We start from the raw sequence: 17,450 nt of genomic DNA on the forward strand, positions 1-17,450 counted from the left end.
CGGACTCAGTGTGTGAGAGCCACAAGACATGGAGGTCTTGTGAGCGGCTTCTTTCCACCTGTGTCGATTAAGGTCTGTCCGTTGTTGAATTGCATGAGATGAGACTTTGTAGTACTAACCACATACTCCAGTAAGCCTTAACTTGGCAATTCTATTACGAGAATGGCTACTCGTGCACTAGGAGTGGAGAGATGGCGGGAATAGCGTGTACCCACGTGGCATTGGGCTGGATTGGTGGAGTACGGTATTCTCGGGTGGCGCAGACCCGTTCTTGTTTTAGAAGATCCGAGGGTAGGTTGATATATGTAAGTCGGGGACCTGCATATGTCATGTGGTCTAGAATCCCTAGTTGGGTTTATAATCGGTTCAAATCGTCGTTGCTCCTCGGTTATGGAGACTCAACTCACTGTTCATCATCGTAGTTAATAACTGAAATTTGAGTAAGGTTTGAGAAAGAGTTTGATATGAAGTTCATGATCTCATTACGGGTCATGGCAGATTCATATATGGTTCTTATGAAGTTTAAATACTGAAATACTAAAATTTTGTAAAGAGCTTTTACGCAACAGAACTTTGATTATTGCTAAAGCCAAACCTTGAATCCCTGAGCCTGCTTTCCTGGGTCTTCTCAGTTTTTATTTCGGTTAAGTCTTGTTGAGTACTTTTGTACTCAGGGTTCGTTGACCCTTGTTGTAGGTGAGCCTCATGAGCATGTCTGTTTTGGACCTTGCTGCATGACTGTTGTTCCTGTCGATGACGATAAGTGAATGTGTGATCCTTGGGCGGGATGCTTATTTTGTGTGTTATGTTTATGTTAATTATGCCACTCCACTACAACTATGGTTTGTAATAATTATCGAACTTAGTTCGTAAGGTTTGAAACAACTGGTTTGTAAACTATGTTATCGTAAGACTTCCGCTATTTTACTCTGATGTATATATTTGAATAAATGTTGTAATACTGCAATGACTCTATAATGTGATCCTGCTTGAAAATCGTGGATGATTCGGGGTTCCCCGAGGACACCCGACAGACTTCTTAAGTTACCAGGAACATATGCATAGTTGTCAAAGCTCGGTGGATAGTGACAAGTGCATGTGGGTCCTATAATTTAGGAGGCTCTGCCATAGAAGCAATGCCTTCCGGTTAGAGAGGTGGGCCCAAGTTAGAAGTGAGCGTTGTTCCTCCTTGGCCAAGCCTTTCGGTCGAAGATTGGATCGCCCTTCTAGCCTGTCGTTATGTTTTTGGGCCAGCCTAGGAGTTGCGCGTCATTCGCAACATCGTCTGCTAGGCTGAGCCTTTGCTAGGAAGTAGGTCCATGTGGGACCCTGGGTTTATGAACCCGACAGGAGCCCCCAAGCCCATAGGTGATTTGGGTAGAATCATCTGGGGGGTTTTGTCTTGACAGTAGGTGTAGCCCCTGAGCCCCTAGATGGTTTGGGCAGAATCGTTTGGGGGGTTTTGTCTTGAACATGGGTGCCCGTGAGAGCACCCACGGGTGTAGCCCCCAAGCCCTTAGGCAATTCGAGCATAATCATCTAGGGGTTTTGTCAGCGGGTGTGAGTGTGTGCACCTTGGTGGGCGTAGCCTCCATTTTCCAATTTCTGACCCATCATTTTCAGGAGCATGGTCCTAGGTGTTTGGTCACGGCCGAGGGACTGGGCGAGATGGAGTCGTCAATCGGGGCGATGGGCGCAATGAGGGATCGAGCAAGCCAAAGTCATGGATCTAGGCGTTGGGCGCAACGAGGGATCGAGCGAGCTAGAGTCGCGGATCAAGGCGCTGGGCACAACGAGGGATCAGGCGAGCTGAAGTCCTAGATCTAGGTGCTGGGCACAACGAGAGATCGAGCGAGTTAGAGTCTTGGATCTTGGCGCTAGGCGTAACAAGGGATCAGGCGAGCCAAAGTCATGGATCCAGGCGCTGGGCGCAATGAGGGATCGGGCGAGGCGAGGTCGTAGATCTAGGCGTTAGGCGCAACAAGGGATCGGGTGAGCCAGAGTCGCGGATCTAGGTGCTGGGTGCAATGAGGGATTAGGTGAGCTAGAGTCATGGATCTAGGCACTGGGTGCAATGAGGGATCGGGCAAGTCGGAGTCATGGATCCAGGCGTTCGACGTGCCAAGGGATCGGGCAAGTCAGAGTCGCGGATCTAGGGGCTAGGCGCAACAAGGGATCGGGCGAGTCAGAGTCACGGATCTAGGCATCGGACGTGTTGAGATGTTTGGGCGTCCTGAGCCCCTGAGCCTCATTGGGCTTGGTAGGGGTTGGTTGAGTTTCATGCGTTACCCCATCCATGGTTTCTACAACTAGAGGGGCTGAGCTAACATCGCTTGCCTTGATGGCTCGAGTGACGTGCTCGGTGAGCTCGCTAACGGGCACATTCGAGTGAAATCTGGGTCCATCGTTCATGACGAGGTCGGCATAGCCCTCATGTCGCATTGCACTACTCCTTAACCCGCGTCCCGGCAGATGCCTAGGTCATTCCGAAGACTGACCCAGGTGGCCCGCTAGCCTTCCCTCAATGGAGATTCTGTGGGCATGGCTCGAGATTAGGATCGAATGAGAAGGTTGAGATGACTCTATTTGCTTTGGAGCAGACTGGGCGAGGGTCGCTTGGGCTCATCTGTGTTTTCTCTCCTGACTCTGTTTGATGCGGGGCGGCCTCGAGCCCTTCGTGGGCCGGCCTTCGAACCCCGGTCGGTCGTTGCTCATGTTTGAATGAGGCAACTATCGCTTCGTGTTGCAACCTAAGCGTTGTGATGCATTTAACTACATATGCGATACTTCGGATATATGAAATGAATGAATGCATGCATGGATGATTATGTGAATCTGTGTATGAGATTGGATGAATGAATATTTATGTATTTAGAAAATCAAACAAAGTAAGGGGGATTGGTAGAGTTACCTCGATGACTCGAGTGACGGGGTTTGAGGAGCTCCTATCGGATATGTCCTATCAGGATCCATGCTCGTTATTCATGATGGAGTTGGCATGGCCCACATGGGGGCAAACATTTGCTCCTTACCTGTCTCTCGGTGTTCACCGGAGCCGTCCGATCGACTCAGGAAGCCTATTGGTCTCTCCTAGGCATAGATCCCATAGTTGGGCCTTTCCAAGTCCTGCCTAGGAAGGTGGAGGGCTGCCTAGGGCAGTTGCGTCTTGTTTCCCGCGCCCGGCATGTGGTAGTGGTGGGCAATGCCTAGGCCATGTCCTGTATAACCAGGCGCCATCTCATCGGGCAGGGCATATCCCATCCACATTGAATAGGAAAAGAGAGAGGGTTTTTTGCCCCAATCCCTCGCATTTCCCCAACTGTTGTGCCTCCTCCTTAAATAGGGGAAGGGAGAGGGCTTTCGTCCTGTTCCTTCGCCTATTCCCCGTCTGTCGCCTCTCCTCCTTCTTCCTTCTCGCCAAGAGCGTCTGTGTGTCGCGTGTAGCACCCGGTTTTAAGAACAAAACCAGATACACATCATATGTGAGCCTAGGAAGTCAAATCTCACATATAGCTACAAATAAGGGTAATATCAATATACAATGCTCAATATATAACGTACTTAGTATAGAGAATGTAACCTTAGATAGCAAACAGTGGAAAGACAACTCCAATCTTCGGATGAAGACTCCAAATCCACAAGGACGACTGACTGGTTGACCACAAGCCTAACACCTCTAGACTAGCAATCTGGTACCCATCTAGGATTTTTATCCAAAGTATAGAAAAGTAAAACAAGCGTAAGTACATATCATACTCAGCAACATAACATGGGGTTCATGAGGCTTAAAAGGTTGACACTGGTTTACTGCGATTAGCTTTAATAGGTCATCTTTTTAAGCAATTGAGTAGCAAAGAATTTATCATTCCCATAAACACATGATCAGGTAAACATGAATAATGAATAGCATAAACAATTAATCATTAGTGATCATCTCTATTCCATAAGGGTTCTAAGGCCGCTCGTGTCCGTGAGCACGGCTGTTATAACAGTTTTACACTCTGCAGAGGTTGTACACTTTCCCTGTGCATCATGATTTACCCCTTTGCCCAGGGTGATCAGCCCCTTGACCCACTACCATGGAAGGTCGGCAGGGTTCACTATGAAGCCTTTCAAAGGTTCGTCTAACAAGTTAGGACCGCTAAGGTTTTAGCTGTCTAGCCGTATGTGGCCCCCCTCTAGGAGTGGCACACGTGGGCACGCGGCACGGTACACACACCCTAGCAGGTAAGGAAACATACCAACTAGTGCCCCCCTCTTGCGCCATAACGGTAACCACTAACAAGCTAGAAAAGGTCCTCGTACTGAGCTAAAACCAGAGCCATATAGCCCTCACAGCTATACTATAAGTCCTGGATGATCACTTATAGATAAGTCCTTAGGGAGAGGAATCTGAAGCATTTAGAAAGTAGCTAAACACTTTAGCCCCCTATTTCCATGTTGCTAAAAAGTCATGTTTTAATGTTTATTGCATATACCATTAGTCAAGTTACAAGATCATGGTTTTGGTTAAGCACTAGCAAAAACTACCTAATGCAATATCCCAAAGGTATCAAGGTACAAGATATCAAATATCTCGGATATCCTTATTGGCAATAAGGTAGACACATGCAATATAAATTAAGTGATTAAAGGTGAATAGGTAACAAGGATGGTCCCATGCTATACTTGCCTTAAACACCGATCCTTCGGTAAGCTTTAATCTTCAATGTCCTTCTTCTTCTTCTTCTGGATCACCACGTATATCTCATCGACTGGACGAGTAATTGTAGAACACCACACAAACATCCATACATATACATGCATAGCAAATAATTGCATCTATATCAGAACAGTACACCAATCATAGAAAAGTAAGTAAAAGAGTTTGAAATACGATTCTACGCATCGCTACGAACATACAGTCGCGAGAGGCATGCTAATCGAAGCTACGGTTGAAAAGACACAACTACCGAAAGATTTACTTTAAAAACAAAACCATAGACTTCATTTATAAAACATGTATAAGATATTTCAGAGAAAATACTTAAGTTGATTTAAGTCAAACTTATATTTGGTTTTAAAAATTGAAGTGGAATTTATTACGTTTTATTTATAAATCTAGTGACATAATTATTATTCAAGTTGGGATTTAAACTATGAAATTATAGAGATTTTGACATTAATACTAATGCGTCGGTCACGTCATTAGGAAACCAACGCAATTTGAACGGACAATTTCGGAGTTAAAATAAATAAGTTGTGATTTAAACAAGTTTTCCTTTAGTGAAATAATAGATTAAATCTACCCATGAATTTTAAGTATTGAAAACATACCTAACAGTAGTGTAAACACATAGAAAACATAATTACAGTCCTAACGTAATTCGAACGGGTCAAATTGGACTTAAAACGCAAAAGTTACGCATGAAATAAGGTTCAATGGCATTTCTGTAATTAAATGAACTCAAATTTGAATTTAAACTAATTAATTCTGAATTTTAAATACTAACTAGACTGTGCGCACTATTACTCAAAACTATAGGGGCTAAAATGGATAAAAATAGGAACGAAAAACAATTCTTTTAAACTGATTTGGACTGTGGGTTAATATCTAGAAACTACAGGACCTAAGCGCAAAAAGCCCGGCGGCTGACCTCGTGTTGACCGCGCTGCTGACCGATCTGACACGTGGCAGCACGTGGTTGGCACGGTGCACCACGAGTGCGTGGGCCTATGCTGACGCGGCACGATAGACTGGGTGCATGGGTCCCCGGTTGACCGGTATGTACCGAAGCGGTATGGGCTAATCATAGCCGTTCACATGAATCCAATGGTGCAGCATGATCGGGAGATCCTTCGACGGCAGCACGGCACTTCCGGCGAGCCTACCATGGCCAACGGCGAGCCGAGCTCGGGGGCGGACACCGGTACGGCGACTCTGGCCACACCCTACCAAACCAAGGACATCTACGCAAAGCATGAGGTCTCGCGGACTCAACAGGGCGTAATATCGGGCGAGGAACGCGTCGGGACAATGGCCCCACGACGGCGCCATGGTCGGCAATTCGGGAGCTCGCTGTTACGGCACTCACGTGCACCAAACGCGATGATAAAGGATCGAGGGGGTTCGGGAGCTCACCGTGAGTCATTAGGAGGGGAGCGCGTCATCTAGAAAGGCCTCGAGGGGGTGGGTCGACGATGGTGGCGGCTGGAGAGAGAAGTGGTGCGCGGGTGAGGGGAAATTCAACCAAATCATGACCAAAACCCAAAATTGACGGTACCGACGGGCGCGGGGGAATACGGCGGAGCTTCGGGACACATCGTTGTCGAGGTTTGGGGCGCCGGAACGAGGAATTGCGGCGGTGGTGAGAGTGAGCTCGAGCGGACGGGAAAGGGGAGAAGAAGATGCTTGGTTCGGCTTTATAGGCGAGCAACCGCTACAGTAGAAGGAAGGGGAGCGGGGCGCTCAGGCGATTGGCCGCCTGCCTTACATGCGCGACGGTGGCGGCTTGCCATGTTTGGTCGCGCCATCGCCGGCGAGGAGGAAAGGAAAGAAGCGGGGGAAAGGAAGGAAGGGGAACATTGACGCATGGGGCCAGCGACGCAGTGAGGGAGAAGGAAGTGAGGTGCGTGTGGGTGCAAGCATTACGGTGATGGGCCGAAGCGGCCGCGGTAGTGGGCTGCCTAGCGGGCCGGTACAGAACGGCAAGTGCACGCGGAAGAAAGGGAGAGGAGCGATGGTGCGAGCAGGCCACGAGTAGGCCACGTGGAGCGATAAAAGCTGAGCAGGCTGAGGTGGAGCAGGCTGGCGGGAAGGAGGAGAGGTGCGGCTGGGCCGCCGAGCAGGCCGAGCGTGGGAGGAGGAGGAGGAGACTAGGCCGCGCTTGGGTTTGGGGCTGGAAAGAGAGAAAAGCAAATTTCCAAAATGAAATTCTTTTCCTATTCTAGTTTTCAAATCCAAGCCAAATTCAAGTATAGTTTCAAATACACCTCCCTATTCAAATAAAAATGGACAATTTTGTTAGGCTTTCCAAGATAAACTTTACAACTTTGAAAATACTTTTATTTGCTAATTTTCTTTTCTTTCTTTTCTTTTATTTCAAAGCCATTTTCAAACCCTTTTCAAAAACATTCCAAATTACTTTGGAGTTTTGGATCAACACCACTCATCACGATAAACTTTATGCACCAACATGTATGCACAACCAGTTGCTAAACCTTATGATGAATTTTAAATTAATGAAAATTTTTATTTTCCTATATTTCTTGTGCACAAAAATTCATAAATAAATAATTTTAGCTCTATTTCAAAAGAGGCAAATTTTAGGGTGTTACACTGTGGTGGTTCCTATGAGAAAAAGGGTAGAGAGAGGGAGAGGAGAAAACTCACAGATCCGTTCGTGAATTCGGAGCGCAATGTCAAGCTGGAGGTCATCTTGTGTGAGCGAGTCAGTGCTGGCCGCTTTCGCCGAGAAGGGGCTGCTTCCACCGAAGGAAGTGGCGTACTGGATCATGCGCGGGCTCCTTAATGAGTGGGGCCTAGAGCTGTAGCACCTCAATCCGACTAGGGTGCTGCACGTCACTGGCTTTGTCACCGTCTGCTAGGCCTTCTTCGAGATGGAGCCATACATGGACTCTTTCCGGCGAATCTTCACCGGGCGAGCCTTGTCGGAGGGGAAGCTGCCTAGGACCACGCCGGTGGGGGGTTTTGCCCCTGCAGCTGCTCAGGTCGGCTAGTTCATAAAGTTTGATGAGATGTCAGAGACATCCTCCAGTCATAGCGGCCATACCACGGCAGGCAGCGTCCCTGTCCAGGAGCTGCCCTGTCTACATGGGAAAGTCTAAAGCAACATGTTCTTCTGCTGAGCATCTATAGCTTGCTGCTTTGGCATTTGCCTATGGCATGTGCCATAGCCTTACTTTTGGTGTATGGTTGGGTGTGATGCCCTTGAGATACCCGTTGCGCTCGCTGAAGTCGAGGGAGCAGAACCGGGCAGGGCCCTTGCGGTGGTGTTTATGTCTGGTGGCAATAAACGCTCTTGGATGATGCCCATGAACTTATGAACTTGTTGCGGTACTTGGTGCCTGCCTCCAGAAGACACCTGGACCTGGACTTTGACACCATCTGCAGAGGGTATGCCGACGACCAGAGCGCAAACGCCATCTATGCGCTCGGGGAAAGGTTGCTGCCACATGCACAGTTTGGTGGCCAAGCAAGTCTCCGCGTAGTGGGTGATGGAGGCTCGCCGTGCAAGCGTGGCTGAAGGCGTGCGTCAAGAAGACGTCACCCAGCCAGCGAATGGAGCGGAGCCCGGATCAGAAGTGAACGTCGCCCCGCCTCCGACCGAGCCCAGTGTCGTCGTGCCGGATAGCGAGCAGCCCTTACCTTCGCCGGTCGCGCCGGCAGCTGATGCCGCCGGGCAGTCATAATAGCATGTAAAGTAGAAGTACTTTAGCACATGTAAAGGATGAGTTCATGGGGAAGCCCCCGTGTGAACGTTTTTTGTGTATTTAATGAATACAATCAGTTTCGTTTTTACGATGGGATCACTTCGTTTGGAGAAGCTTGTCCCGTCCGTTCCTTATTTTTACCTTAGCATAATTTTGTTTTTTATTCTTTCTTTTTCGTACCTGCCTATTTGTCCCATAGGTTGCAACCTTAAGAGCCCGGGCGTGGCCCGTGAGGCTCAGCTGCTCGTAACCGTAGGTATAGGCGGGGTGCGATCGGTCAGAATATTTAAAGCAAAGTTACGTAAGGTAATTAAAGGAACGGACTACTCTTTTGTTCGGGTAGAAAGGTATTTACCATATGATAGTAAACAAAAAGAGAGGTGGTACCACACCCCCGTGGAGCCCCCGAGCGACCTGGGCCAAAAGTGTTTGGGCCGGGGTGCTCTGTAGGACCGAACGTTGAATGAAAGAAAACGGTAAGACTGAATTTTTAAGGGAAGAAACAATGTAACTGTTCGATGTTCCAAGTGTTGGTGAGAACGTCGCTGTTGTCGTCCTTCAGTCGGTAGGCGCCTGGTCAGATAACTTCGGTTACTGTATAGGGTTCTTCCCATAGCGGAGAGAGTTTATGCTTCTCCTTAGTCAACTGGGTCCTTCGAAGCACGAGGTCTCCGACCTCGAGGATCTTTCCTCTGATTTTCCTCTCGTGGTACCTGTGGAGAGTCTGCTGGTAGCGAGCGAAGAGGATGACGGTTGTCTCGCGGGCCTCCTGTTGATGCTCAGAGGCATGTGGGGGGTCTTACCGTGTTTGCCTTGCATGGGAATTGATGGCGCCCACAACACTGTAGGGCAAACATCAGCGCTCACAACACTGCTTGGGTTCTGACATGCCTAGAAGGTTGCAGGGCACCCTTCTAACATGTCCTGTCGGTACTGTCCTGCAGGTGTATAGGGTACGATTCTTGGTATTGCAGTTGACTTGAGCGCCCTGCCTTTAATAGCTCCACTCGTTTCCTGGGTCCTCACCGAGCGGGCGTCCCTGGTCGGTTGGTCCCAGTCGGCTCCGACTACGCCAGTCGGAGAAGAGCTGTAAGCAGAGGCCCGGTGCATCTCCGGTCGGAGACGCGGGTCGGAGTCGGAAGCGAGCCTCATTCCTCCTTGGCCTGGCCTTCTGGTTGGAGAGGCGGGCTGGAGTTGGAAGCGAGGCCTTCCAGTCGGAGAGGTAGGCCGGAGTCGGAAGCGAGCGTTGTTCCTCCTTGGCCAGGCCTTTCGATCGGAGATTGGATCGCCCTTCTGGCCTGTCGTTAGGTTTTTGGGCCGGCCCAGGAGTTGTACGTCGTTCGCGACATCGTCTGCTGGGCCAAGCCTTTGCTGGGAAGCATGTCCATGAGGGACCCCGGATTTATGAACCCGACACTAAGTGTAGCTAAGGTGTTTTAGTGACCAAACATCACCACTTGCATTAGCTACACATGATCATAAAGCATATATACAATGAAACATAGAAGAACAATAGTATGTTTCACTTGTTTCATAGCAATGTTTCATATGAAAATGCTTATGCATGAATGAATTATGCTTATGCTCATGCAATGCAAGTGTAATTATGCAAGCCTAACACCTAGGGTGTTACAATCCTCGTCGGTCCATCCCGCAGGAAGGGAAGCCGCCGCGTCGGGGCCAGCACCGGCGAAGCCAAGCCAGCCAGGGCCGCTGACGTTGGGCACCGCTGCCGCGCCGGACAGGGGAGCCGCCGCCTCGGTCTTGGCCGCGCCGGGGAGAGGAGCGCCGCGTCGGGCAGGCCACGCTGGGGAGGGAAGCCACCGCGTCGGGCTCCTGCCACGCCGGGGATGGCTGGGGCGGACGTCGGTTCAAGGGCGACGCCGATGGAAGTCACGGTCCAGGACGCACGAGTGGAACGTGGGGAGGAAAAAGTCCCATCCAGATTTTGCACGGTGGAGCAAGGGTCAACAGGAATAGAGGGTGGAGGGAAAAAAGTAGGGGGACAACAAAAGTAAGGGGTGTAGTAGGGGTCCGCTGCAGCTGGTTTTTGACCCCCACTACCTAAATTTAGAGTAGGGGATCAAATGGGAGCATTGCTAAGAGATGCTGTTACTGATGCAAAACACGCAACACGTCCCGGAAACCGATGGGTAGAGATGAACCAGTCTGAACTCTGAAGACTGAAGAGTAGTAACCTGCGAGTCAAAAGGAATCAATCCATGAGAGGTCACCAATTTACCAACACCAAAAAGATTTCATCACTTCCGAAACCGACACTGCAGTCGCGCTAAACAAAGCCTACTAGTGTACTGCCATGTTATTATTATCAAATTACTGGAAGCGAGAGGCAAGGACAGCTTATCTAAACCCAAAATGTTATCTGCTCAGAAGAGGTAGTAGTATTAAAATAGCAGATCCACCGGATAGCTTAAGAAAAGATTAATAGATTTGTCACCAAGTTGGCGTGAACCTTTTTACCTTTGCTACACTACCTACGGTATTCGGGGTGAAAACAAATTAAGAACCGGAGATCTTTTCATGGTATACGTTGAGCTGACAGTGACTTCTCAAAAAAAACATATTTCCTATTTTACTTACTATAAGGAAAATACGTATACCAAGTTAAATATTTGGACCAGAAAGCAATCACGAAAAAAATCTGGTGAGTATCACGATTGAGTGATGCGTAATTATCCTCATCCAGTGCAGTGAGGATGGAGGTTGCACGCGTGTACAAAGAAAGCTGCTTACCAACCTCCAGATCGTTATGGCATTATATTGCTCATACGGTTGCATGTGGATCTCTTACAAGATGTCTGGATATCTTCGTCTTATCTGTAAGATTGTATCATCCGATCTGGCTCAAGCCTCTAGGCTATTATATCAGCAGAAAAAAAAAATAACCAAGCAATTTTTCTGTATTATTATCGCACTTACTAGTCGTTCTTTTAAATGGTCAACACAGTTTGAGAACGGTTGTATCACTTGATTGCATTGACAAGCTGGTGTTGGTGCCTCACAGCAAAAAACTTCCATGTACTTCACCATAAATCACTGGTTGGACAACGATGAACTATGAGTGTGTTTGATTCCACCGATATCCATAGTTAATTGGTGAGATATGTCGATTTATATTTTAAAAGTGTTTGCTTTACAGATAACATGGATAAGGCGTCGGCCATCCAAAAGAAATGTTCTCTATATGTGGATGAACCTGCCAATAAAAAAACGACCAGATAAGCTCATCCATATTTCTAATCTTAATCATTAATAAATAATTTATTGATTATTAGGTTATTATATTATTACTTAGTAATTATAATATTAATTACGACTTTTTATTTTTAAAAGACATTTTCATATGAAAATTGCACAAATACACCTCAAATCAACAAAGTTTCAGAATAATCTACTGTCGTCCACACGTGCAGCAACTTTACAAAATGGCTCTAGGGTACGGAATAGAACGAAAGCTTCGAGTTTCGTTCCAAGGGAAACGAATACAGAAAAATGTTCCTTGTGGGTAAACGATAAATGGCAGGAATATCTCGTTCTTCCATAAAAACGACTTCTGAACATCGTACTACCAGCAAACAATATTTGTTTAATTGATGTGTATTTGGGTAATAATATAAAATGGCAGGATTATCTTGTTGGGATACAATACACCACAGCCCAGAATAGCGACGTACAGTGGTCGGTATAGGTCGATATAGCGACGTTTCATCGGTCAGTATAAATCTATGCCGACACTTACTTGGAGTCGCTGAAAGTGACGTCGGTATAGCATATGTCAATCAATATGTTTTTAGCGACCAACAGTCTGATGCCTTAGGGACTACAAATACCGACACATAGTTTGAAGCTATAAATGCTTTTAGCAACTAACAGTCCAACGCGAATCATTGACATGGAGGCAATATATATGCTGCTTATCAACAGTACACAATGAACTCCAAATTATCTATTGTCAATGCACAAACATTCAATACAATAAACGTTAACCATACATGCAAGGACATTGATTAATGAGCATAAAACATTGATGTTGATTCATTCATATGAGCTAGCCCAATGTATGGCTGGTCAGACTCAACATCAGAAGCTCACAGACATGAAGTTTGTGGTAATATGTGTCTATGCATGTACCTAGGGTATGGATGTTTGTTATATCGCTGAACACAGTGCGTCCGTCTGTGAGTGTCCCCATTTTCAAGTCGAGGGCTATCTCAGTGGAATGGGCTGGTAATCATAGATAAGCACTGCTGAAACAAAAATGAAAACTGAGTTAGGCAATTAAGATGAATTTGAGAGGCAGCAGAACTCTAGCATCAACTGTTGTAAGAATGTCATCAAATTCTATGCCAAATTCATTTGCATGTTTAGTGCATTTGCGGTCAACAACCTAAGACAAGTGGAAGTTAGATTAGAGAAAACTTAAAGATAGTTTTTATCAGTTTACAGCTGACACAATATTACACAGTGCAGTGAGATCATGAACCTGACGACTGGATTGCTCCTGTTCAGGATGGATGGAGGTTGACACTGCCTGGGAACTACATATATTATCATGGGGGCCTAAATCATGCTGCAGGAATCTCATTTGAATATCTTTCTTGTGCTCTTAGAAACCAGACAACATTATGCAAGGCCAGCTAACTTGATTGAATTTCCTTGGTTTTATTAATCCATTTAGTCACTGGAGTAGTTATTCTGCTTGCTATTTCTGAAAGCTTGATAGGCTACTTGGTACTTATTTTACTAATCCACAAGTAAAAAATTAATTTGCAGGTTTCATCCGATGCTCTTAAAAACAAAATTGACCAATAATAGCCTACTAACTTTGCTTGCTTGAAAGAATCTGGAAGAATAGGGAGATAATTATAAGAAAGAATTGTAAGAACGACGGTGGACAAAGAAGCAAAGGAACCTATTCTTTGTGCGATAGTAATGGATGATGCTCCATGTCCTTATTCTTTGTGCGCTATTCAGTGCCAACAAACAGATAGTATACCAAAAAAGTGCTTATTTACTTCACCATGTAGCAGGCAAAACATATCAAGTAAGATCCTAATAAATAGGTTGTTATCATCATGTTTATCTATTTGGCTTACCAAGTAGCATGCTGCAAGCAGGGAAGCAACAGAATAGAAATTTGACTTACAGATTGTGCATTCTCACTGGTTGCTTTGATCTGCCATTCTCCTGTCGTTCTTTCTTTTTCTTTCCATAATTCTGCACAAAGTGAGATAAATTAAAAAAATACAGAATAAATGATGCAGATTTCTAGCAAATTCAAGATTTTTCTCTCCCTCACTACGCAGATATGAGCAGTGAGCACATGAACCAATAAGCATATATAAATGCTACTATAATGAAACTATTGTAGTATTGCAATGGATTGCAATTCATGTACTACCAATTTCTAGCAAGTCAAGATTTTTCTTTCCCTCACTTATACAGCACACCTGGCTGATGCTACCATCCAGATATAAAACTTTAGCACGGGCATTATACTACATTCTGAATTTCTGCAAGGCTGGTGCTGGACAAAAAAACATGCAATTTTTTTATCATGGACAGCACTTGCAAGAAACTGGCCACTGAGTGAAATGGAGAGCTTCAGCTGCATATACTGAACCTTCACATGAACAGGCCTGAAAACTTTTTCCATGACATACACAGATGCAATAGATTAACTGCTTGTTCCTAGAACTAATCAAGTTCAAGCTCAGTTTTAACAAACAGCCCTTAATTCAGAAAGGATCCAAGAAACATTTGATTAGAAGTGCTGATTGCAGAATTGCAAAGGAGAGCAATTCTTCTACCTCAAATCATTAGTAGGTTTCACTGACAAGCCAGCAATTCTGTACATACGGCGTTTATTACCTCTGTGTGTGACTTCAATCTTCACACCCCTGAGGGCCTTCAAGTGCTGAAATTCAGAAAACAACATCATACTCAGGTTCAGTCAAGTTCCTATCCGTGACATCTATGTTTAGGATCTTCTGAACAAAGTCAATCAGCAGCAGGGATTGAACGAAAACTGATGAGGACACATCTAATATGGAAAAATTACAGCACGTTACAAATTTAGCGAAGACACAAGCTCTGAAATGCAGTCTAAACCTGAGCTTTTATTGAATCAGCGGCAATGCCACGCACGTGCAGTCACCGTCTGCTTGCCAACGTACCTGATAGCGGCGTGGGCCTCATTGATAGTACCTAACTAAACTGATAGTACCTAACTCAAAGCAATATACAAATTTGGTATATGGGCTGGCACTGGAGGGTAATATAAGATGATGAGACCTGAATTGCAAAACAATGTGGTGCAACAAATATGTTTGGCCAAAAAAATTAGTCTGCATTTCTGTCTTCTATTACTTTGGATAGCAACTCATAGCAAAGGGGACATTACCCAGTCTGTGGCATTAGAACACTATGGATCATCTATCTACAGAAAGTTTGCATGGTGAACTAAGGTGACACTCTGACAGCACCTCGAACCTATATCATCTACAAGTAGGTTCAGCAATGGCATGGTGGCTTAGTTTTAGTATGTTTCCCATCTGCCAATCAATGAGGGAAGGAGTCTGCACTACACAGTAGCAGTCGTCCACATGAGAAGTTGGAAGTACATTGTTACACAGATATGTTAGAAAGGAGCATCAGTGACTTGTCTGATATGTCATGGACAAACAAAAAAGTGTTTAATGTACTTGTCAAATATTAGAAATGTTCTACAGTTTAATGTCAGAGCATTATATATCAATGTGAACACCAAAGAGTTAGAAGCTTTGGAAAAAAAACAGAAGAGAACTTCTGTACAGCAATTGAGAGTCTAAACAACTCGCCTTAACAGGTTCGATGTTTCAAGTGACAGTAAAAGAATTTCCAAGGGATGTGTATTTGCACAATGTTATATCTCTGTTTATTTTAAGCAGAACATCTTACACACTGAAGCTCTTATCTAGCAGGAGGTCACTAAAAATACTGAGCCGGATGGATAAAACAGTTCAAATATTCCCAAAAGAAACTAGCAAGCTGACTCATTTGAGATCTCTCAACTTGGGTAATACCATTTATCAAAAAAAATGGGTAATACCAAGATAAGCAAGCTTCCATCATCTGCAGGATACCTACAAATTTTAATCCGCAAAGGTACCCTAGTATCATAATATTTACCCAAGGAAATACAGAAAATAAGACAGCTACAACATCTTCTTGCCTACAGATATGACATGGACAAATTGTATGGAGAAATATCTCACCTTCTGGCGATGGTAGAAGATTCCATGGCACCACTGCCACAGCCACGGATGGGTTGACGGAGGAGATATTGACTCTGCTTCTAGGACAAACAGGGGCAGGATAGGAGACCTGCTGCTAGACGATGGGGGCTTGTTGCTGCTTCTTCAGCCCCTCTACGTACTGCTTCAAGGATGAACAGGGGCACGACAGGGTACTGATGCTTCGCCGTTCTTCTCAGCCGGCACACTGCTGCTCCTTCTGCCGGCAGGGAGTCTTGCGGCGCAAGGGGGATCGAGCGACGGAGGGGGAGTCCTGCGGCGCGCGGGGGGAGTAGGGTGATGGGGGATTCGAGTGGCAGTTGGGCGGAGCTGAGGAGGGCGACGGGATTTGGCGCTTGATTTGGAGGAAGCCAAGGGCCTAGAAGGAAGGGGAGGAGGGCGACGGGATTTGGGTGGGCGCGGCGGGCGGTGGAAATTTGGGAGGCAGTCGGAGGAGTTGGCGGGCGGTGGAAATTTGGGCGGCATTTGGAGGAGATGGGGGCGGTGGAAATTTGGTCGGCGGCGCGACGGAGTTTAGCGCGGAGGGCGTGCGTGCGTGCGAGGCAAGGGATTTGGTTGGGCGGGCGACAACAGCTAGGGTTTGGGGAGGACTGAGTATTTGGGCCTTAAGTTTTTCCTGGGAACGGGCCTTTTTTTTTTCTTTCCACCGCACGCAAAGGGACACGGCCCTATGCCGACCGATGGTCTGCCTTCTTTATTACTCTACGCCGACCAACTGTTCGACTCTATATGTAAATATTTATAGCCATCAATAGTTCATCGTAAAAAGTATATTTATCGACACTTATCCGTGGGCCATTTATACCGACCTTATCCGTGGGCCATTTATACCGACCTTATCCGTGGGCCATGGTTCAACAATATTAGTATATTTATAACAACACACATGTGACGCTATATTAATGATGTGGTGTAGTGATATTTACAAGAGCATCTTTAACCATATCCAAAAAATAATCTGAAAAAAAATCTGATTTTGTAATCTTCTAATAAATATTGGAAAGAAAAAACAACTCTATCACCGATGGCTTTTCATAATTTGCTCCTAGAAGATAAAATACAAGTTCAATTAAAGAACCTTTTTGTCATCGTCTGTGCCATATCGGCGTGGCCAAGTGAAAGCTCTAGTTTAGTTTTGGTGAATTAATGAAACCCTAAGTGCTAATCTAGTTTATCAAAATGATTATGAGATAGGTAGCACTACTCCAAGTGATGAAGCAAATGAAGATCATGACATGATGATGGTGATGGCATGGTGATGATCAAATGCTTGGACTTAAAAAAGAAGAAACAAAAATAAAAAACTCAAGGCAAAGGTGAAATTGATAGGAGCTTTTTTGTTTTGGTGATCGAGACACTTAATGAGTCTGATCACATTTAGGATTGATAGCCCTACTATTAAGAGAGGTGAAACTCGTATCGAAACGCGGTTATCAAAGTGTCATTAGATGCTCTAACTCATTACATATGCATTTAGGATCTAGTGGAAAGCTAAAACTCTTGAAAATGTTTGTGCAAATATGCTAACACACGTGCACGAATTGTTACACTTGGTGGTTGGCACATTGGATCAAGGGTGGTGAAGTTTTGGGTCAAAAAGAGCTATTTCATATTGACCGGACTCTGCCTTGGGCAGTGACCGGACTCTGACCCCGTGTCCGGTCAGTGGCGCGCAGTGATGGCTGCCCCCGATCCCTTGAC

At 45.8% G+C, this 17,450-nt stretch overlaps 1 long non-coding RNA gene across 3 annotated transcripts; it reads right to left on the reverse strand.

Moving 5' to 3' along the window:
- Positions 1–11,539: 11,539 nt before the first annotated feature.
- On the reverse strand, positions 11,540–16,305 carry LOC136492854 (uncharacterized). 3 transcript variants are annotated; one of them, XR_010768209.1, is made up of 5 exons: positions 15,711–16,305; positions 14,326–14,371; positions 13,601–13,671; positions 12,586–12,701; positions 11,540–11,650 (listed from the first exon to the last, which is right to left on the reverse strand). It is a non-coding gene; the product is annotated as an uncharacterized lncRNA (long non-coding RNA). The 3 variants fall into 3 exon arrangements; XR_010768208.1 differs by lacking the exon at positions 11,540–11,650 and having other exon boundaries at positions 12,367–12,698; XR_010768206.1 differs by lacking the exon at positions 11,540–11,650 and having other exon boundaries at positions 12,367–12,701.
- Positions 16,306–17,450: the final 1,145 nt, after the last annotated feature.

The sequence above is a fragment of the Miscanthus floridulus genome, chromosome 1 (genome assembly GCF_019320115.1).
Source record: "Miscanthus floridulus cultivar M001 chromosome 1, ASM1932011v1, whole genome shotgun sequence".
Classification (NCBI taxonomy): domain Eukaryota; kingdom Viridiplantae; phylum Streptophyta; class Magnoliopsida; order Poales; family Poaceae; genus Miscanthus; species Miscanthus floridulus.